The sequence below is a fragment of the Abramis brama genome (genome assembly GCF_963993115.1).
Source record: "Abramis brama genome assembly, chromosome: 23".
Taxonomy (NCBI): Eukaryota; Metazoa; Chordata; class Actinopteri; order Cypriniformes; family Leuciscidae; genus Abramis; species Abramis brama.
This window is the reverse complement of record NC_139985.1, coordinates 4,562,921-4,587,212: the sequence shown is the minus strand read 5'-3', so window position 1 is coordinate 4,587,212 and position 24,292 is coordinate 4,562,921.

Sequence of the window (24,292 nt, the reverse complement as noted above, 5' to 3'; positions counted from 1 at the left end):
AAGAACCAATGAGGTTCATTCTCGCCCATACACAAAAGAAATATATTTGAAATATATTTTCAAAATATATTTTTGGAATATATGCAAATATTTGATATTGGCCCAATAAATATATTTTAGTTAAATATATGTAAATATATATGTTTCATTTTAAATATAAATTTTCATACGTTTACATATATGTTCATATATGTTTTAACTTTTGCAAATTGTTTAATTTGAAATATATTTTGAAATTTAAAAAGTTAACATTTTCACAAACAAACAACACATTTTCAGTTTATTTTTTTAGACAGACCACTTCATTTTATGTAGGAAATAACACACAGAATGCAGAGTTTTTTCCCCTATTTTTACAGAATTGAATACAGTTATTTAATAGTGTGTGTATGCAGTGTTAGACACTGAGTTCTATCTATTGTTTAAGTGCACTTTACTGTTGGAGTGTCACTGTTATACTTGCATCATAAATATTGTGCATATTTTCAATATTTAAATGACTTCAGGAAAGATGTCAATAAAACAACAATAAATCTAATAATTGCACTTAGTGTTAGGTACGTGCCACCTAATATGGCCTAATAGTCCTTGGAAAGCAACTATCTGTCATTTTACATTGCAGTCATTTAAATGTAAGTACAGTATTTATTATAGCTGTGTGTCATAATACAGTAGTGAAATATGGTAGCCTACTGTTGTGTATAGGGGAAAAGGTAGAGGAATTACTATGATCAAAATACATTTTCGACCCTTCTTTAGCAAGCTAAACATTTTATGACCATATATTTTGTCATATATTTTACATTACATGTTATAAATGTAAATATATTTCACACTTAACATCATATATTTTTGTTATATTTCAGAATATATTTCAAAATGATAAATATAAGTGAACAACAATGCAAATATATTTCAATGTATTTGGAATATATGCCACATATATTTTTGACACTTTAAAATATATTTCAATTTTTTTTTTCTGTATGGGTGTGCTTCAAGCAGGTTTGGCTGAGCTTATGTTTATGTTTCCTGATCTATGTTTATGTGAATAAAAGCCTAAATTAAATCTGTTCATCATATAAGCAATCGTGTCTCTTCAGAAAATTTGGACTAAACCGCTCAATTCATATGGATTAGTTTTACGATCTCTTTAGGAACTTTTTGAAGCATCAAAGTGGTAGTTGTGTAGCTGTCAGTGGAGGGACAGAAATCTCTCAGATTTCATTAAAAAGATCTTCATTTGTGTTCTGAAGATGAACGAGAGTCTTGCAGGTTTGGAATGACATGACGGTGAGTAATTAATGACAGAATTTTCATTTTTGTGTGAACCATCCGTTCAACAATCATTATGTGCCAAGTTTGATAACGTGGAATTGTTTTCATTGTGTTCCATCGAGACCACATCTCCATTTGTGTTCCACAGAAGAAAGCAAATCATAGACATTTGGAATGATGCAAGAGAATGATAACAAAATTTAAATTTTAAGGTGAACTATTTCTTCAAAAGGAAAAATTTAACTGTCTGTAAATATGCAAAGTGACTTACAGCACATTCAAGATATACATTTTATCATGTGCTTTTCCCTGGAATCGAACCTGTGACCTTGGTGCTGTAACGGCCACAGGAAATGAAAATCAATTTACATTTTGCAAGAGCAGCACTATAAGAAAGCAGTGCTTTAATTAAGAGCTTCACCAAAAAGCGGATGAATATTAAGATCTCATGACCAAACTACGACACAAGAAGTGACTGTGTAGAGATAAAATCGTGTGCATGTAGAGCCGCATCTAATGGAAAACTTTAAATCCGCATTTAGTCAGCAACTACTGAATTAAGAGTTTGTCCACTTGGACCAGGCCAGAGCTTGTTGCTAGGTTACAAGATCCTTCAGAGAAATCGACAAGTCTTGGTCATTCTTCACTGCACTAACCTGATGGGACCAAGCCGACCGATATTCACACCAATGATTTCTGGCCCCTGTAAATGAGAACATGACCTCTATTGCTTTTCTGATGGAGAACTGCCATCGTTTCCAGAAGGGGGGAGACCGAGGAGCTGGACCATGCCGTGAGAGACACTAACCAAGAGATCAGACCATGGAGACACTCGAGGATTATCTACAGTATGCTGAAGAAATCCTGAAATCCCCCTCAATCCGCTTTGAAACGGCGGAAGCCCAGAATCAAACCAAAACACGGGTGCTACGTAACTAGCTACACAGCGTGTGTGCGTGTAAAGGTTGCATTAGGAACGATAACGAGGTGTGGTGTGAAAGTTTAGTCAGAGGTGTTAGTGCAAGGACATTAATAACCCTCAAGGGAGATTCACACCAAAAATCAGTAGCAAAGCGTCCTCATTTGCCATTATAGTCCACTGAGGCTCACTGAAGAAATCACAAAGGAGTCACTTTACAGTGCAAAAGTGTTTTATTCAAAATCATCAGGGTGTAAGACTTTATTAGCCATCATTTTTCTTACAGAACTGAGATTTTCGGCACGCAGCCACATTGGAAGCTGCCACCAAAAGGAAGAATTCATTTGAGAATTGATTGCGTGAGATACAAGTGAATCGTCTTTTGTAAGCGTTGAAGTGATGTATACGCAAGAAGCACTCACAGTAATATATTTTATTAATGAAAAACATTTGCATCTCATTTCACCGGATCATGGCTTATTAGCTATATGGCTCTCCCGGAAAGAAAATGCATATTCATTATTACCTCCTCATTAATATTGATAAAGGCACACAGTACATTTCACTTTCATGTTCAGCTGTGATAGTAAGTGCACAATAGAAGGAAAATGACAGCACACTTTGAATATTACAAAATCACATCTCTAATATACTGGCATCTGCAGCAGAAATACATTTACATTACAGTATCAGTGTTGCGATTGGACACAGTGTCAGATATTGATTAGTATTTTTCCCTGTACACTGAATTTTATTAACGGTAAATCAATGAAAAGAAGTTACAGCATCGCATACATTCTTCTAAGAAAACCCAATTTAAGCAAACACAATCCCGATATCCACACAGCAAATATAAAAATGTTTGTTTGACTGATTTCAGTGTATGGTGAAAAAACTAAAACAATTGAATGCCTCAGAAAACGTTTTACGTCGTTAATTATGTGCGTGCAATAGGCTCGGAATAGAATTAAGCACAGTTTGAGCGAATTATTTCCACAGACCTAATTTATACCTTATAACCCAGCTGTCATTGTTTTCCATTTCGACTTAAAACATATTGCATTGAAACAAATCTAGTTAAAAGCGTATTACAATCACAAAAAGTCCTGGCTAAATCCGTTCCATTTTCTGACAGACGTATTATTGTTTCCTCTCAATGCGGGAGGATCGACTGAGAACAATTTGCACAGATTCGTCACTGTTGTCCTCGGCAGTGCGCCGTAGGAGTTTAGGCTTGCGTGGCACCTGGATAAGGGGGCTTTTTGTCATGCTTGTGTAAGAACGTGATACATAACTCTTTTATCGGCAGTGCCTGCCTGCTAAGCTTATCCCGGCTTTAAGGCTGCTGCACAAGTTGTTCTAATGAGGCTCCCCGGGCCGGAAGGATCCGCCGGACGAAGACGTGCCCAGCATCCTAAGCACACACACACACACACACACACACGCATTCAGACGGGGGTAGGGGTCCCGTCTTAACCATGGCCTATAACAAATACGTCACACTGAGTAGATGTGGGCCAATGCTTCGACTCTGCAATGGTATTCTCCTTCCCTTAATGGGGGGATTGTGCGATATTTTGCTCTCTCTGTCACTCCTCTGAAGTGTAATTAACCTTGAGGCGTGATGCACAGTATGCATACCGAATTCATCCTTCCCTGAGACGTGGCAGAGAAAGAGAGTCTCGTAAACCTGATTACGACAAATAAACAAGCTTCTCGCCACACATCTGTGGCTAACTGGTTGTGTTCCCTCGTGCAAAGACACGCTCTGTTCCAGAACCTAGTGTGCTGCCTACGCAGGAAGCATTTTAAGGGATCAAAAGGCGTGAAGGCTGTTCCAAAAGGTAGGCAAATTAATTATGCTGCCTTCTAAGATGCCTCGTTTTTGGCCAAATTGTAAAGCAGCACCACGTGCATCCTTTGCCAATTTCAGAGAAGGGATTGGAGAAGGCCAGTGCCAGAATGTAATGCAACATAATCAGCAAAATAAAAAATAAGTGTATATAGATTCACCCACCATAGTTTTTTTTTAATGCGCATACAGCAGGCTATTAGCACCATTAGAAATTCAAACTTTACTTGAATCCATTTAAAGTCTGTTCCAAGTTGTAAGGGAGGGTGTTCTAAATCAGTCACCTACGAGGTCCCATGATTGTTGGGATGCTGTCTTAAGCTTATTTTTCCTGGTGGTCATCAAATATCCGTTTCTACTTCTACTAGTTCACCCAAAAATGAAAATGATCCCATAATTTACTCACCCTCAAGCCATCCTAGGTGAGTTTCTTCTTTCAGTCAAACACAATCTGAGTTATATTTAAAAATATCCTGGCTCTTCCAAGCTTTATATTGGGAGTGAATGTTACCTTAGACTTTGACACAAAAAAGCACATCCATCCATCACAGAAGTAATCCATACGGCTCCAGGGGTTAATAAAGGCCTTCTGAAGCGAAGTGATGCATTTTTATAAGAAAAATATCCATATTTATAACTTTATAAACTATAATCACTGTCTTCCAGTAACAGCCATACGCGAGTCTAGTTAGGGTGGAAGAGTGACCTCTGACCCGACATATGACGTAGGATGTAGGCGTAGAGTAGCCTGGCTTCGCCCTCCTGCGTACTTCTGCTCAATTTTATTTCCCTTCAGTACTACGTCTGGGATTGTGGTGTATTCTTTGGTTTTCTCCGGCCAAATTTTTGGCGGCCCAATCAGCGAACAGAGGGAGTGGCTGAGAACGATGACGTTGATGTCGCGCGTTAGTTTGAGTTGTAGGGTTACGTCACGACCAAAGGTTAGCGATTGGTTATGTCAGATCCAGAGTGACTCTGGGCAGATCCAATAGTTTTAAACTTCAACAGAATACCCGCCTACAAGGAAGTTAATGCTTGTCAATGGAGAGAGGCCAGACTCTCTGTACAAATGAAATGTACGAGAGTCTGGTAGAACCAGGCTAGGCGTAGAGTAAGTTTAGGTGAGAGTAGACGCCTCTCGTGGTTCAAACAAATAGGGCTGGGCAACAAACTCAGGCTTCTCTTCTCTTATATCAAAATCCTCTGACATTTCTCTGTAAAAATTCTCTTTTTAGACATCTAATTTGTGACCAGTATTTTGTTTTGTTCTATCCTCTGTGCTTCCACGTTCGTCAATACGTCATGGGTCAGAGGTCACTCTTCTGCCAGAAGTAGACTCACGTATGGCCGTTGCTGGAAGAGTTATTATAGCTTACAAAGTTATAAACATGGATATTTTTCTTCTAAAAATGCATCGCTTCGCTTTTTATGATGGACTGATGTGCTTTTTTGGGCTTCAAAAAATTGGTACCATTCACTCCCATTATATTATATTATACACCTAGGATGGCTTAAGGGTGAGTAAATTATAGGATATTTTTGGGTGAAATAACCCTTTAAATAGCTGGGTAAATGTCTCTCAATTGGTAGAGCCCTCTAAGCAGTAGACACTAGACAGTGAGGCATCTCACTACGTTCTGGAACAGACACAAGCACATGCACAAACACTCTAGATACACAAAAGTGACATTAGCCCTGCTGAAGAGAAGGAAGCTGCCTGATGAAGAGAACACGGTGACGGAGGGCAGAAAGGGACACGTTTCTCGCATCTCGCATAAACGTGGACCACACCTGATGCGAACAGCGGCAAACGTTCCGTCGTACCCGTTCTGTTATATCTGTATTATTTAGAGCGCTGAAAAGTTCCCTTCACACCCCTCCTGACAGCACGCCAGCGCGGTTCACTCAAATGAATAATGTAACTTTGTGCCTGGAACAAAATGAGGAGCTTACAGCGGCATAGCGCCTGCCATGGCTGCTGATTCGGGCAGAGGAAGATAATGCAAAAGACAGCGAAAGAGAGAGAGAGAGAGAGCACACGCGAAAGAGCAAGGAAGAACGCTAAGCTGCTTCATCAAATCTCCCAAATGAGATGAAACACACAAAAGCTGCTGAAAGGGTGTGCGAGTCAATCTACACAAAGAAAAACATCAGGCTCGCGGCTCCTTCTGTATGCACAAGCCAGCGGAGGAGACAAAAGTCCCTCCGTTCCTAGCCGAAGGAGAAAATGGCTCTTCATCGAAATGATATAAATGGAATCATTATGCGCGTTGGTTGCACACACGCTCTGTAAAGAGCAAATGCGATGCGCTAATGAAAACGACAACAAACAGATCAATAGGGCATATACCTCATTGCGCAAAGAGCAAGAGGCATTGTGGGAATGAATGAGAAGACGGATTATAATACAGATATTTTCCATTGTCCCTGCTTCGAGCCGTTGAGAGAAAGGCACATTAATGAAGACAAATGAACGATTGTTTGTCTCCCGCAACCTCGAATTAAACGGGTCTGGGGAAACTCGGCAGCCGTCTCACATTCCGGCGATGAAGTGAAAGGGCTATTCTCTCTCACCGCAATCAGTGTTCATCTGAGCTCCATCCTCCCGTCTGACGGCCGGGGAGGGGGAACAATACTCACAATTTCGGAGGGAGGTGTAATTGATTAACTCGTGGAAAGCTGATTAAGATTAACTATCAGCGTGAAACCCAGAATGCTTTTTTTAGCTGCATGGCAAAAACTTTTTCAGAACTTTTGGTTTTAGATGCTGAATGCAGCTAAAAGGAAATAGCCTATAGCTACTCCTGCCCAGTGACATTATTATACCAATCTTTACACTACTACTCTACACTACAATCTTTACTGTCACTTTTGATCAGTTTAATGCATGCAACACTTTTGAACAGTAGTGTACTACAGTATATTCTAATTTCATAGCTTTATATGAAACACGACGGTCATTATAACAATGGTTTCCACCCAAAATGCCACAGTCGCCACAGTTTAGAATCAAAATAAAGATTCTCCATTCGCAGAACATTTTACTTAATATGATGCATAATATGTGAAACAGGATATTCAATTAGAAATAAAAATACAGAGCGGGGCTTGATTTTATCCAATAGGATTTGATCGGATCATGAAAAGAATTGTGCGTTTGGAGAAGAGGGCTGAGTAATAAAAACAAGACTGGTGACAAGAGAGGTCCATTCCAATAAAATATTAAGAAAAATCTTTCTTAATTTAAATAAAAATGCACGTAGATGATGCCTTCAAAATAATACCAGGAGTATGTGTTGATTAAGTGAAGAGCATCAATTTTGATTTCATGTTGGTTTTAATAACTCTAGTTTGCACAGTTTATTGCAGTAATGATTGCAATAGCACATATGGTATTTTGGTGGAAACTATGGTTACCATGGTGAATTTTCATTAAGCACCGCTTGTCTCATTATAACGGTGATACAGTCTCTGTTAAAGCTGCTCTCGAATCACATCCATCATTTCTGATGGCTGAATACAGCATCAGTGTGTTTGCATCAAATCACTACCCACAATATATTCCAAACTATTTAAAACAGCCTGTTTCCAAACAACATTTTGCACACATGAGCTGCATTGCGGACCGTGTCCATGAGACCAGATTCTTCATTCACCTCAACCAATCTTAGCCACTCGGCGTGCGTTTATTTCAAAGTTTGAAGTGTTTTCAAGAGGATATGTGATCTGCTGCACCAAATGAATTGTATACTTGACCTCTATTTGAAGCTACCCTGGAAGGTCTGACAACATTCAAAGGGCCACTGCGATCTGAAAAACGAATGTTTAAAGCACATGCCAACCGCACTTCCTCTAAGGAACATTTCCATTTCCTATTACCAGGCCACATTCACACGAGGGAGACGGCGGTCGCCTAGGCTGTTCATTTGGTGTTTATCTACCTTCTTGCTTTGGATTTTTTCCTTCATTTGGCCCTATTCTCGCCAACGAGTCTGCCAAGTCTAGTTTTGTCAACTTTATACAGCCAGGCCCCAATCTAGTATGGTGGCGCGCTCCGTTTTCATCTTTCACACATTAAATTGGGAATTAAATGTCTGTGGGTTTTATCTTTCAATCTCTCCGGTCTGCCCTCTTACTTTGACACGTTCTTTAATGGTTCGCCCGTGGAATCGCCACCCACCGGGCCCCTTAACGCACGTGTCCAGCCGCTTGATGTATGAAGACTCGCACAAATTGGCAATCAGGTGAGGTTGGCTTGGATAGAGGCTCTACTCGCTGGCATCCTGACTCCAATTCCCTTTTCTGGCTCCAGCGTCTGTTTTCACCAGGGCCCTGACAGGTGCTCCTGACAAAATCCATTACCTTTGCAATTACACAATCTCACTTTCCCCGCTCACCCTTCTCGACCAGAGACTGCCATCGCCTCGCCTGTCCGTTCGGACGATTGGCTAATTAGGGGAACTTAAGAGGAGGAAACCCACTTTAATTTTCATTACGCTGAGGAGACATCCCGACTGTCACCGCTGCCATCAGCGGGAAGAAGCGATGTGTATGACCTCTCTCTTTGACTCTCATTTTGTCTCTCTCTCTCTCTCTCTCTCTCTCTCTGTATGTCTGTTATGGAGGAACGTGAAACTTGTCATGGTGTAGTTGAGAAATGAAGCATGAGACGCTTCGTTTCGGCCCGATGGTGATCTCATCTTCGATAAAGAAAGAAATAGATGGTCTGAAATGAAAACTCTATTCTGTGAAACAGAAACAGATGTTTGAGCTTCCGTTTTCCCAAAGGTGGACAGGGATTTTTATTCTAAAAAAAGGATAAACACTGCAAAAAATTTGACTTGTTTTTCAGTGCATAAGATATTTAGACTTGTTTTAAGAGAATGTATCTTGAATAAAAGTATATTTTGTTTTACTGCACAGGCTGATTAGATTTTTTAAACTTGTTTTCAACCTTGTTTATACTTAAAACAAGTGAACAAGTGCAGCAAGAAAAAATACACTTTGCTTCTCAATGAAATTTATAATGTTTACAGGAGTTTTAGATATTTTAACTGAAATACTCAAGAAAATGTAACACAATAAAAGTCATCCATAAAAAAATAAAAAACTTTTTTTTCCTCCTGTATTTCTGAAGCCATATGATGGAAGTTTGTGTGAGGAACAGGCTAAAATTTAAGTTGTTTTTCTTTGATAACAAATTTCAATTGCACTTCAAAAATGGCGCCTTTGGATGCAACCTTTAAAAACATAAAAAAAACAACAACAAAAAAAACAAAAAACATTTGAAGGCAAATTACTTTTTCCCTTTTTGGATCTTTGCAAGTAAAATCATCACCCACTTTTTATTGCATTGAAAACAGAAGTTTGGAAGATCTCCATTTGTGTTTTAGAGAATAAACTAATTTTCTCACATCTCTCTTAATCACCAAACATCAGCCCTGGGCACATCCCTTTTCTTTTCAGCTCCTATCTATAAAAACAGAGGTCATAATTAATTTATGCCTGCTGACAGGAGCAAATAAAACCGGACAAAATCTACAGGAGTGAAGTTTTCTCACGACATGCGTTTTGAGAGAGGCGGTGAAAGACATGCAGCCAATTAGCGTGATTGTAGATAATAATTTAAGGTCATTTGAACCAGGTCCACCCACAGACACAGCAATCCACAGCTATGATAAACAGACGCTCACCTCTGCGAAATCGGTTCGGCCTGTGCCTGTTCGAGATGTTCGTTTAATGGATGAGAAATTCGACTCGCTAGCTTTTAAGCATGACTCCGGGGGTCAAAACAAATATCTGAAAGAAAGTAAAACGCAATCAGAATTAAAGCCATTTCTGACATAAATACAGCCTCAGAGTTCTTAAATTATGAATACAGGAGAAAGCTGATTAAGGATCCCAAACCGTAATAAAAAACAAAGCTAAGCTAAAATTGTTTTCATAAGCTTTTGCTTTAAGGCGATTAGCCCAAGTTTCAGTCTCTTGACTTTTTTCCGCCTTTTGTTTCGGTGACATCAGATTTAGGGCATCCGTCATCCTGGACTGCTTCCTGTTGAGAAAGATTAATTGCGTCGCCCCATCCGCGCGTGCATGAACTGCATAATCACCTCCGCTAATGAGGGCTGCCATTTACCCACACAATTGCTTCTATTTTCAAACCCATTCAAACCTCACACCCAAAGGCCAAAGTTTTGGTCAGCCCAGTTGCCATGGAGAGATTTTTTTTTTAATTCCACTTTCATTGAATATATTAATGCGGATCTAATGGTAATTCACACAGGCTTGGGGGAACACTCGCATAAATGTGCTAAAAATAGTGACAATTATGGACCTATGAAGGGCAGAGGATGACGGCCAGAGAAAATGGCTCCCGTAGATGTTACAATGCTGACTTTTGAGTTGCACGGTCAAGTAAATCATACTAAATTACTCCCGTGCATTTCGATTCGGTTGCATTCATCTTTGAGAGGAAAAAGAGAGCAGGAAATGTATTTGGAAATAAACTTCCTATTTATCACTCTACAGCGAAGCCTGTGCCTTCAGGGGGAGACGGTCCAAGTGAACAACCTGAAACAACCTGAGACGGCCAAATCGTTTTTTCTTATTGGAAAACGTTTCACGGCCACAACTATCGCGGCTGTGCCAGCCGGTTCTGGTGCGGTATGATTGGTAAGGTCCAATTCACAGCGTGAATAAGCCTCTCTCTGGCTGATTACATGCTTTGATGTAGTGTTGTGAACACTTTCCAGGCTCACTTCTCCCTAGGACACACAAACGACACCCAGACGTTTCATTCAAATTCATGGTGCGTCTCCTCCAGTTTCCGCGCAATAATTGAGGGGAAGTCAGGTGAAACTTGCCCGGGGCCAGATTTGTGAAATGTTATTGAGAAATGACAGATGGTAGACATCCTTTACCGTGACGGCATTTGCGAATGGACTGCTTGGATCTCTCCGAAGGTCCTTAATTACCATGGAGGCAGTTAATAGGCAAACTGGTCAAGATAAGGGGCACCATACTTAGGTGCTATTTGTTGAAACAATCGATTTCTCACCATAAACTATAAATATAGTCAGTCATTAGCTATGTTTCCAGCCACCTATTTTTATGCGCATTTTGGGATATTGCATGAAAAAAAAAACGCTGGATGGAAACACCAAAATGCGCATAAATGACGGAAATGCACATAAATTGCACATCAAAAATGACATGTGACTGCGATGAGACGGCATAACTGGACTAACCAGCGGACCGATCTCGGTGCACAACTTAAACATAACTTTATTGCGTTTCGTCTGCGCGCTCTGAGGCGCAAGCAATTTATTATATAGGAAATTATTATATACAGTGGCTTCTCCTGTTGCAGCAACTTCCATTCTTCCTAGTTATATTTAGAACCAGTTAAACAGGAAGTGGCGATTTTGTTCTGTTCAGCTCACTGGATGGAAACAGTGCTTTATTCGCAATGTTTTATGCGATGTATTCCAATTTTGTGCATAAGGATGGAAACATAGCTAAAGCTTCTAAAGCCGCTCTAATGAACACAAAAATGTACATTCACCAAACATATAATGTGTTATATAATATGTCTAAAGTTTTTTTCTTTTTTGGCATCAACAGACTGACAGTGTACGACTGCCACCAGACGTATTTGCATTGAATAATTGAATATTTAAACGTGTTAAATGGTAATCAAGATTCGATGTTCAGCACGTGTTGAGGAGTATGGAGCATTCATTTGGGTCGTAAAAAAAAATCATTTAGCGGACCCAAAACGTATTTGTAGCCACTTTTAATGCATTAGATAACAAGATCTAATATTATTATATTCAATAAAATTATCAAAGCCAACTGCATACACAAGCAAATGATTTTCTCAGTACAAACATCTGAGCTATTTTTGATTTTTAGTGGATGTATGAAATCACATCTATTAATCTTTTATAAAAATTAAAATGATTAAAATTAAACTTATTTTTGTGAAATTTTTGTGGGGGAAAAATAAATGCCAGTAGTTTTGACGTTTTGTTATCTAATGCAATGACATTCAGACATTTTTAAAAGTGCCCAAATAATTTTTGGAACAGCTAAACGTAAATATATACATTCTAAAATGTTTAAAAATTAGTTTTTTTTTAAAAGTGCAACAGTACTTCCCTGCATCTCTGTACCTCAGACTGATCTATCTGTGTCTAAACTGTGAAAATAAGCAGATCGTCTTACAGGTAAGTACATTAAAATCATGAACAGGGTACTGATATCGCCTCTGTTTCTCAGCCCTGAGATCTTGGCCGAAACCGAGGTCACGTCTTGCATCTGGTTCTCTTTGTAAGCTACTGAAACCTTGAGAATCTTCCCAGTCCAGACATCGTCTCAAACCTCGGTCTCGTATTCCTGCCGTGGTTGTCCCTCTTGCTCCTTTTTCTTCTTTTTCCTTCCACACAGGCCGTGAAGGCCACAGAAGCAGGCAAAGGTGAACTGAGGCATAGTCTACCTATCTCTGGATCTCCACAAATTTATGAAACCTGCAGAGATAGAAAGAGAGAAAAAGACATGTACTGTAGATACCAGATAAAATGATAAATCATTGATACTGGCAGATCCATGATTAGTGCTTTCGAAGTAAAAATGACAAAGAAAAAATTCAGAATCCCTTTTAAGAAAAAATATGTAACAGGTTAGTTCACCCAAAAATGAAAATTCTGTCATTATTAAATGCGAATGTATTAGTATACATTAGTAAATGTATTAAATCGTTCCAAACCTGTTAGACTTTTGTTCATCTTCGGAACACAAATCTTTTTGATGAAATCTGAGAGCTTTTTCATTTTTGGGTGAGCTAACCCTTTAAATGTAAGGATTTTTATCTAGATATAGGAATATTTTGTATTTGGGGGTGAATAATTTGCATCCAATTAGAACCAAGAAATTATGCAAATCAGATAACAACAAACACACAGAAATCAGTCCTAAATGCAATTTCGACAACTTGTAATAATAATTTGTTATATTTATATAGCGCTTTTCTTGGCACTCAAAGTGCTTTACATATGGAAGAGGGGAATCTCCTCAACCACCACCAATGTACAGCATCCACATGGATGATGCGACGGCAGCCATATAGTGCCAGAACCAGCTTAATGGTGGAGAGGAGACAAAGAGTGATGAAGCCAATCATTGTTTGGAGATGATTAAGAGGTCATGATGATGGACAGAGGCCAGTGGGCAAGTCTGGCCAGGATGCCGAGTTTACACCTCTACTCTTTCCGAAGGACATCCTGGGATTTTTTTCCATGACTACATAGAGTCAAGACCTTGGTTTAACACCTTATCCGAAAGACGGTGCTGTTGATGACCTTGAAGATGAAAGTAGTCTACACTACAATGTGCATCTGGAAAAATGACGGGTTAGACAGATGTTTTGACAGCCTTTTCTAAGATATGTTGAAACCAAGCAGAATTAGACATTCCTGTAGCTCAAACAGTAGAGCATGACGCTAACAATGCCAAGGTCATAGGTTCGATTCCTAGGGAATGCATGAACTGATAAATTGTATATCTTTAAAGCAACAGGATTCGCTTTAGATAAAAGCATCCGCCAAATGCGTAAAAGAAAACTAATTGTTTTTTTGCTTTTTGCAACAAAACAGAATCAGATGCTTTTTGCCCCAGGCAAAAAGGGCTGATTTATCTGTGAAAATTGATCTGATCTATAATAAATGTAAATTTATAGCTTGGAAAGAGCTTGTTTAAACTGAATTGCGAACTGGTTAGTGAATAAGAGTTGCGCTGAAATACCATCAGAAAAAGAGTTTAGTTAATTTGCCACTTTATTCTCTTGCAACAAAGCTCGTTAAACGTTGAGCATCGTGCGCTGAAAATGCAGCAGTCTCTCAATTATGAAGTTCAATAACGTAATTCTGAAGGGCCATAATACAGGCAAAACGCGCTAAAGCAGCATCTCAGCGTGACTGGCGCGTTATCTGCACTGCATTGTTTCAGGCTGTAGGTTTGCTTGTGTTCTGCAGAGAGGAGATTACATGCTGAATGCATTTCGGCCTCGGCTGGCTGAGCCGAGCGGCTCACGCGCTGATGAGCTTCCTGTGAGAGGACAGGGCGAAATCGCAGCTATCATATCCTGTGCAGACTGCAATTAACTCGAGTGCAGCTTTCGCTCTGGGAATTGAGACGTCTGAAATCTTGAGTCTTAAGCCTCGTGGAAGCGGGAAGGTCAAGCACGGCACACATGCATGTGAATATGTGGACACCGGAGGTGTGTTCATTTATAGACCCCTCAATAAGAATCTATATCCCGCCACGTACGCTAAACAGCCTTGTGCGTATGCATTTGGAAGGCGCTGGGAAATTAGACACCATGTGTCAAGATGTGCAATGGGACATGGACAGAAAAGCAATACGGCTGGGGTGGACTGCGCTGAATGGATTTGACATTGCAGAACTGTGGATGGTCCCCACGGTCCCATTAGGGTACTTGCCACTAATGGTTGAGGGCACTCCAGTGATGAGAACTACACGTGTAAGCACCTTAAAGCCACTAAACCACAAGCACCCGTGTCCTAGATAAGCACAGGCCTCCATTTGCACTCCTAAGGGTCCCTGGTTTAGTCAAACAACTCATGAATTAGTCAGACACTCTGTAATGATGCTATATCAAACGTGCTGGTAACGACTTTGTTTGTTTTTTTGACAAACACACACAAGAATTTTTTTTGGCCTCATTCATCAAAGACGAACAGAATGAATTTCTCCATAAATTATTTTTTGAAATTTTTAAATCAATCGTAAACCATTTTTATGTAATTTCTCGCACTATCACAATATCTTTCGTTAAAAAAAAAATGTAAAGACGAAAACTTGACATTAACATTAATTGTTGGATCATGCGATTTACAAGTTCATTCCACTTGTGTTTGATAAGATTTACATTTTGTTTGTCATATTTGTCACAATTGTGCATTTTTCTAAGTATAAAAGAATATCAGAGTCCAAAACAAATCTATAACGATATTGGCAGAGAAACGATATCGATGGAATCACTTTTTTTTAGATGATGAACAATAAAAACATTGACAACCAATCAGAATCCACCCTGCTTTAAAGAGCTCGAGCATTTAAAGCGGAAGACGACAAAACTGCAGCGCAAGCTTAGAATAAACAGAGCGTTATTGTCCACTGGAGTAGACGCTAATATAGTTATCGTTACAGTTATTGTTCTTGGTGTGAATGGGTCTTTACACAGACTATTTTTGTATCCACTATGACCTCATACTCTAGATAGCAGTCACCTTATTAAATAAAAAATTTATCCAAAAAGAGGGGAAGAAACGATTTAAGAAGCTCACATATATTTTAAGGCAACGCTGAGCGTTCCTCATGGAGTTCAGTTCAAGGCTAAAGTCCAAGTAAATGTGGCACGTCTGTGATTATTTTCAAATCGAGGTCAGTTCGGCAGGGCTTCTGGGAGAGCGTCTATGCGCACGGCCCTCGAGTGGCACTCGTAGCGGTTTGCGAATTGAGTGGAAAACGCTGGTTGCCGAGTTCGCTGTCGAGGAGTGTTATCATTGTCGTTATTTTGTGTCAGGTGCAGTTCTGTAGCTACAACAAAGCCGGACGAAGCCACAACAACGAACGAACTTAGCACAAATACGCATGGAAAAACCCAGAGACATTTACGCCGTGCTTTTATCTGAGAGATGAGGACTCACACATTGACAAATTAGGCAGGTCTTCATGGTACAGCGCGCTGTGGTTGTCTGCCTGTCTGCACACACAAAAAACCCTCCCAGCTCTAACACTGCTGGGTTTTTATTTGTCCAAATCACTTCTTTCACTTATTCCCCCAGGTAGCATCGCCACCCCTGCCCAGATCACAATAACAAGCAGAGGTGATATTGCGCCTGGGAGGAAATAAAACATTAACATTTCACTCTCCAGCGCTGCTCCCAATGAGTCTAATTAAGAGCGGGAAGCCGGTGATAAATACTGCAGGCTTCGTTAAAAACAGCCTGACTCAGCAGACGGTCATGGCAGTTTGGCGCTGTGCTTTTGACGCTCGGGTAAAACTGCCAGCCACAGGGACAAAAACCAGCCACAGTGCAACGGGGGGGCTTGCAAGCCTACAGACACAGTGCCCAAGGGCACAATGTGTGTGTGTGACAGCGAGAACGAGAGAGAAAGGGAAAGAATCATGGATTATTGGCAGTATTGTGCAGGCCTTGCCACATCTTGAATGCTGTAATGTCATACTTGTCAACGAGTAGAAAAAATGTTTCTATTCATCGCCAGCTACATATCTAATTAGCCCATCACAAGCGTGACTGCACTCCGGGACTCAATGCTAAGTTCATTACCAAAATGGATTCACGATAGTTGAGGTGCTAGTTTGTGCTGACAGAGAAGTGAAACATAACGCACAATGATCCACAAAAACACTCTAGAACAAGGAAAGGTGCTGTGATGCTGGGATGGCGCTACGATGCACGACATTTTAATGGCTGCAATCAAATTACCAATGTACATTAACTCGTCTCATTTAGAAAACGCACACATTTACATCTTCTGATTATTAACAAAAATGTTTTTGTTTTTTTTTATACTATAAGAGATCGAGCCATTCTGGTTGATGACTTTTCCTTTTCTTTTCTTTTTTTTAACAAAATTATGCATGACACCGGTTGTGATTGCAAAAATTTTCTGGGTAACCATGCTCACATTAAAAAAATCCCTTTGGTCCAAAATCCAGATCCATCTAAATGTATATCAAACAACGAGTTGTATAATAATTGAATTATCCAAACACTACAGGTTAAATTAGAATTTTGGAGGCCAAAAACGGAATTTAAAAGTAAATGGAATTCTGGGATAAAGTTTCTAGTTCATAAATTTGTCTGTAAGCCAATAAAAGCAAAGTTTTCTAAAAAATAAAATAAACTTTTCTTGTTAAGAGTGACACTTATTGGGGTTATATGAATTTCCTTGAATTTCAATTCTCATTACTTTTTGCAAACTCAATTCTAATTCAGGAACTGAAATGGAATTTGAAAAATAACAAAAGGTTCACAACCCTGATTTATTTTTTTCATCTAGCAACTTCAAATTTGAGATGCCATTTTTGGCATCAACATAAAATGGCATTTGATGCATTTCTGTAATCTATGCATGAAATTCAACGATAAAAAATGAGTGGGATTTGATTTTATCGATTGGGGATTGTTAAAAAATAAAGGTGAATTAGCTGAAAGTCATTTTATAAGCATGCTATTAAATAAAGAAATCAATTACTTAAAGCTGGAAACTTTCTAGGTTAGGACAGTGGTAAACTAAAACACTTTATAAAACCTGGATGAAAATCTTCTCCGTTCACAACCTTCAGTTGAGCTTCCACTCTGTACCCAATGGCTTTGAACCCTATGTGACATGACAGAAGAAAATCACATAGGAATAGAAAGCCATAAAACACAGCAGTGACCAAGTGAAACCGCCTAGACACTTCAGCCATCCTCTCATCCTTCCTTCCTTTCCGACCTACATCTTCCCCATCTCAGAAGCCCTGCGGAGAGACTCTCAATCACTCTCTGTGTGGCACTGACAAGCCGGCCGAACGGACCAGCGGTCCCACAATCCCTCCGCATTGGTCTGTCGACCGCAGAGAGGAACTCCAATGTGGGTTTAGCTAGATGTGGCGGCATCAGATAGGACCACGAGACGGAGCGCTGACAGGGAGACCATAAGCACAGGCTGCAAAACATGAAGAGTGAAGCGTCTGATATCTGCTCCTTGGAGTAAATGACTCCCTGAATGTCAAGTCCTCAGGTAGAGTTTTATATTTCCTGACAGAGAGCAAAGAAGCTAAGCTAGCACTGCTTTACTAGCCTTAGAAAACTTTGAATATTCTCTGTTCAACTTGGCTGTGTTTTCACCTCCTTTTTAAGAGAAGTCGCAAAGACTACTTATGAGGCAAAAAATATAAATCCTATAATAAATTATTAACCAATCTGGGATGACTCATCTCACCGCTAGCAACAAGCATCAGCATTTCATTACTGCCTTGTTGGCTTCTAAAGCACAATGACCTTGTCCTTACCATATTTTTGTTCAAATAAATGCAGCCTTGGTGAACAAAAATCTTATCAACTTCAAACCTTTGAACAGTAGAGATGGATGGATGGATGGATGGATGGATGGATGGATGGATGGATGGATGGATGGATGGATGGACAGACAGACAGATAGGCAGACAGATGGATAGATAGAGAATAGATTGGTTATTTGTCGGAGGAACGGCTTAATCCTCACTTCCTATTCAGCATGGGAGTTCCTTCTGACTTTGTGAGCTCCACAGAAAGACAGAATGAAAAGAAGAGGGTAAAAAAAGAGTTAAGTCCTTCCCTGCCTTCAACATCCTAGGGGAGATAGGTTTGTGCAGAAAGGGGATCCTAAGCTGATTTGTGCCATTATCAAGATCTCTGTGGCAACAGACAGTAGTCTTATTTATTTATTTCCCAGGAAGACAGAAAGATAAGCCACGGTTTTCCAGCCGTGGATGCAAGGGACAAAATCCGACAGCTAATCCTAACGGTCAACAGAGAAACAAAGTTTGACCACAAGCCTATTACCGTTGTCTTTCTCTATAATTTAAAGCCATCCATCTGATCCCAGCGCTCTCTGTCTCACCGGGAACGTGGGCTAAAGGGCATGCGGGAACGATGTGATATACAGTTATGGGTCGGCCGTGATAAATTTTATTACCCTCTTTCTAGCCACTGATCAAATTCCGCCTTGAGCAACATCATGTTTCGATCAGGTTATCGGTCGTTGCGAAAAAGATCCACAGAGAGGGCAATTGATTGGTTTTGTCTCGTGTGCGTCAGTCCTTTCAAAACGCAATGAGGGGGAACGAACGAGCAAACAAAAAGAAGTCAATCTCTCTCCTTCCGCAGATCTATTTGGCTGGTGAAGAATGAAATGGACGGCGGCCAGAAAAGCACCCTGAGAAAGGAGAAAGTGTCTGGTTAAAAAGTGAGGGAGAGGGCCATTGATCAGTGGCACAGACCTGTCTCAAACCTGTCTGAAAAAAGAAAGAGCGATGGAAAGGAAGATAAGGGGAAGGGAAGAGGAGAAGTGAGTCATACTCCCCCCCCCCCCCCCCCGCCCCCCCGCCCCCCCCAAAAAAGAAAAAAAAAAGTTATGATGAAAAGCCACACTGTTTGCAAATGCACTGAGGCAGTAAGTTCCCTTCCTCTGAGTGTGTATTAAGGTTAAGACAACTCTGGAAATTCAGTCGACAAGCTCTTGAATTCACTTCTCTACAAAATAGACACAGATAAAAGCATTTGGGAATCCACAGGCTGCTTATGCTTTCAGCACAGGGATCTTGTCTCCTGGAATAGCAACATCTCACCGTCAACGGCAACGACTTGCACCTTGACAAAATTAGAGTATATTATTGACAAAAATCTACAATTCAGTGGCTTCTATAGAATAAATTATTATTTTCAAACAAAACTCAAACAAAATTAGACTATATAGAGCATAAAGTATACAATTCAGTGGCTTCCCAAGAGCCATCTGAATAAATTATTATTAATTATATTTGAAAAAATCGTAAAACTCTCAACAGTCAGATCAACTTTAAAAAAAAAGTAAAAAATATGATTTACTATGACTAAATCAAGCAGAAAAGGTTGGTTATTGGTTAGACCAATCAAATTCATTTTTAAAAGTCAGATCTGGTAGAAGTAGTGTTTATTGAAGGGGAAAAAAACAGACCTTTCCTCTAGCTGCGATGCGTGTTCTCCTGGTTAATTTGTTGGGACGCACATCCTCTCCTCCGCTAGCCTCCAAAAAACTACACCAAATCCTCTCAAAATTCAGGGTTTTCTAAGAAAACGCAATACTTTATTCTCTCCTGTTTCCTCCTAGCCACCTCCCAAAACCTCCATCTCACCGTCCACAGGTGAGTACGGACAGCTGGCCAACCCCTCCCTCTTGGTCTATGTGAAAAAGGGAAGACCGGGATTGGGGAGGGGGGGGGGGAGGTAGGAAAAAAGCTTTGGTTGTTCAAACACAAAAAGCTGGGCAGGGAAAGAGGGACAGGAGCCGGACAGAGGCAGTGTTTGTGGAGGTGGTATCTCGCTGAGGCATTTGAGGCACCGGGGGGGCCAGGTATTACTATCCATCACTGCCCTCAGCCCTCTCACGCTGGGTCCTGGCCCCTGTAACAAAGCCTCCATTCAAGACACTTACAGCGACGTTTTTTCTACCCTTCCTTTCCTTTTTTTCCTTTCCCCTTTTTTCAGAGGAAGAGAGCCCAACCAAACTGCTCTTTGTGAAGGCCACCGGTGGTCAAAACTAGCATTGTAAACGAGCGCTACCTGTCCGTCTAAGTTAAGTCGATGTAGTGGCAGCAAATAAGAAGCCATGGGGTGCAATGTCCTCTTTCAGATATGACCTTAAAAACACAAAACTGCATTTTATGCTCCTTTAGCGTAACTGCACTCAACAGCTCCCTCTAGAGGAAGACAAGAGAAATTCAGATCCTTTCTAAAGTGAACATTCAGGTCTTTGTTGCTGTTTTTAATACTTATGTAGCACACACACATTTTACTGAGGCAGCTTATTTATACCAGCGCTATAGTTCTACTGTAGCAACCTGCAGTTTAATGTCTACCTAAAAGGAACAACAGAGAATCTTTTCAGTTCAAATTCTTGGTTCATTTACCTCATCCACAACTATGAATTGGAATTATACAGTATATATATATATATATATATATATATATATATATATATATATATATATATATATAATATTGATAATATTGACTGATAATATTGACTGATAATATATATATTAAACAATATTACAGTTAATACTATATTTAATAATGTTTCATCATATTTATGTTTGTACAATACAGAAAATATTAAATCATTTATATTTTATATAAGTTATATATTACATTATAAATTATAAATAACTTTTTTTAATCATTAAACAACTTATCACAACAGATAAAATAGTTTAAAGAAATTCTGAAAAAAAAAAAAAAAATCAAAAGACAAAAATATAACTGATAAAATTTATCAATAACATGTAGTTACAAAACATTATTGTTTTGCTAAAACATTTTTAAGCATGTAAAACTGCGACTAACAAGGACTGACTTATTTGCATATTTAATTGAACTTACTTTAATTTAATTCCGAGCAGCTGATTGGTTCTCTTAAAGCCGACTACTTTGGCAAACCGATCTGTATGTTCTATCTATGTAACTTATTTGTTTCCATCCCGAACCGGCTCAAATCAGTACAGTGTGCACTGCATACTGTAGGAATTTTCCTGGCCCTTCACCCTCCCCAGCACCACCTGTCTAAATCTGCTAGGGGGTTCTCCTTATTTTCCTTGAAACAACTCGCATTCTATATGTTTCGGCAATAGCCTTCACTCATGCAGCAGTAGCATTGCAGATCTAGTCCAACAAGACTAAGCCTATGTACATTCCATTCGTATCAGTAAATGCTGTTTAAATCTATTCTGAGTTGTCATGATATATTACTTTTTTTTTTTTTTACTGTGTTGATGATGTAAACCATTCCTAGCAACTGCTGTGTTACTAGCACAAATAAAATAAAAAAACACCATTACCTTGCTGAGCAGCACCAGGATATGGCAAATTGATCTTTCAGGATTAAGCAGAGCGGGGAATGAAAGAGAGATAGACAGCACGAGAGAGAGAGGGCTCTCTATTTGGTCTTTGTGCTGCCCAGCACTACAGAGCAGCTGCCTTCAGCATGAGCTCTTTTGAGATGTGCACAACCCTATTGATAAAACGGCATGTAATTATATACACACTTCTTATAGAACGGCTTAACCGCTACTTCTTAATAGTCACAACATAATTATACAGTCCCATTTATCAGGCTCACTAATCATATGGAAAGATCCTGGCCCACATAGTAAAGCTCTCCGCAGAGAGCACATTCAGAACGAGAAATCTGAGCGGCCTCTTGAAACGATGAACTCAAAGGGAGGAAAATGTGGACGTAAGCCTATTTGTGCCTCCTGTGGAGGCCGTCTGAGATGCTGGATCTGATCGGTCTTAAATAAAAACAGTGCTGCGAGGGTAAGTGATGTTGTACTTTGCTCCTGGAGGATTATCTTCAAGTAACCAGGTACAAAACCAAGCAGCGTAACCAGGTAAGAAAAGGTCACAATGCTTTTACAGAGATGCCACACATTCAGTTTCACTACACGACTGGTGAAGCCGAACCGGATGTGAAGGGGGTGAAGGGGGAAGTGAGTATAAAAGGAGGTCTGTATTCGTGAGTGAATCTAATTCAGAGATAACTGATCACTACACTGCTCTATGGAATTCTTGATTCTGATTGGCTAATCAAAGAATTCTCTTTTTTTGTATAATGGACATTTGTCCTAGGAAACCAAGTCCCTAAAAGGTGTGCAGTAATTCACATCCATTTTTTTGTTAAGTAGCCATAATAAGTGTGTTTATTTTACGATTAAGACCAGCTGACTATATATTATCCCTTACATGTAATATCGATCTAGTGTCGGCTTGGATTTATGCCACCAATTTGCCTGGATTCAATGCTAGCGGTCACCATGACGCAACACAATGCAGTATCTCAGGATTTGTAAATATGAGAGACACTCAGAGAAATACTAAGAAAAAAAATATGATGATTGCAGAGGTGTAGTTTCCTGCAAACAGCAGGTTTTGTAGCTTCTCTGGTTATCATTTCCACACAAATACTCTATTTGCATAGGGAAAAGATACTGTTACCGGCTCGCTGGATGCAGATGGCTCTTGGGAACTATAATTCAGCATCAAACTAATATGTAGCCAGTTCACAGCAGAGTATCTCTCATCAAGGTCACAAGTTGAGACTCAGTAATACTGCATATTACCGTTTTGTTTTTGTACACTGTCACTTTATATGGTAATCAAGTCCCCTGGTGAATTCAGAACGCCCTCTTTTTCTCTTCTAATGAGGACATCCTGTCACACTCTATAAGTTAGGAGACATGAAGGTCAAGGTGATATCAGAACGGAAGGGGAATCTGAAGGCACTGTCACCTGTTACCTGTCTGTAATGCGACCAAAAGCTTCAGAACTTTTAACAACAAAACAGACGGTGCCTATATTGGGATATTCTGATTGGATCAGCTCTTCAATGGCCTTGAAATCATAATAATCCACACTTGTTGTGAGTGCATATATGACAGTAATGTGCCAAGTTACTTTGTAGATTACGAAACCGTTAAAATTATATAATTTTATAATTTTATATAATATTATATTATATTTTATATTTAAAAATGTATATAATTTTAATATATACAATTTAAAAATCATGTTTTTGTAAGAAAAATATATTAATTTTTTTATAAAAATATATATTTTAAATTCACATATAAAATGTATCTCTCTATTTAACACTTAATATTATATTAATAATTAATTGCATAAGTATATAAAATACAATTTATATGTAAATAAATCCTTGTTAATGTGTTTTTCTACAATTAGTCAAATATTGCTTTTTGCTTTTATTTGAAATTCAGCTAGCAGAAGGCAAGCAAACGCTTCATAATTACAATGTCGACATGAAAAGCTATTAGTTTAGAGTTAATAGGCCTCATTTCCTAATGAAATTCAGAGCAGAAGTAATCGTGAGAAGCAGTAAGTATTTATTATGCTCTGGCATGAGTCGAAAATGCCAATCTGCTTCATTTGGCAGGGCCGCGCACTTCACGCGAGGAAATTCCCCACCAACCGTGGGCGCCGTTAACTACGCAAGTAAACATACTCGCACATATGCGCGCACAGACAAGAAAACAAGTCACAGCCTCTTATACCAGTTGGTTCATTATACCAGTTGGTTCAGAAACAGCAGTGGGCTCGCAGAATGAAGAGGAGGAACAGACAGAAGAAAAAAAGAGAGATGGGGAGCAAGAACTCTCACTTCTAATCAAGGTAGCCGCCTTCTCAATCTCTCGCAGCAGGTCCCCAGTGACAAAACACAGCACGCAGCTCAACACCCTCCTTTCACAGAGTACCTGACCTCCCACCAACCACTGTCCTCCATTGCATTCAACAATTCTTCCTCTTCCTCTATTCTTCCTTCTTCAATCCTTCTTTCCTTTTTTCCCCCCTTTCTTTCTCACTCCATCTCATTCTTTCTCATCAGCCCTGCCC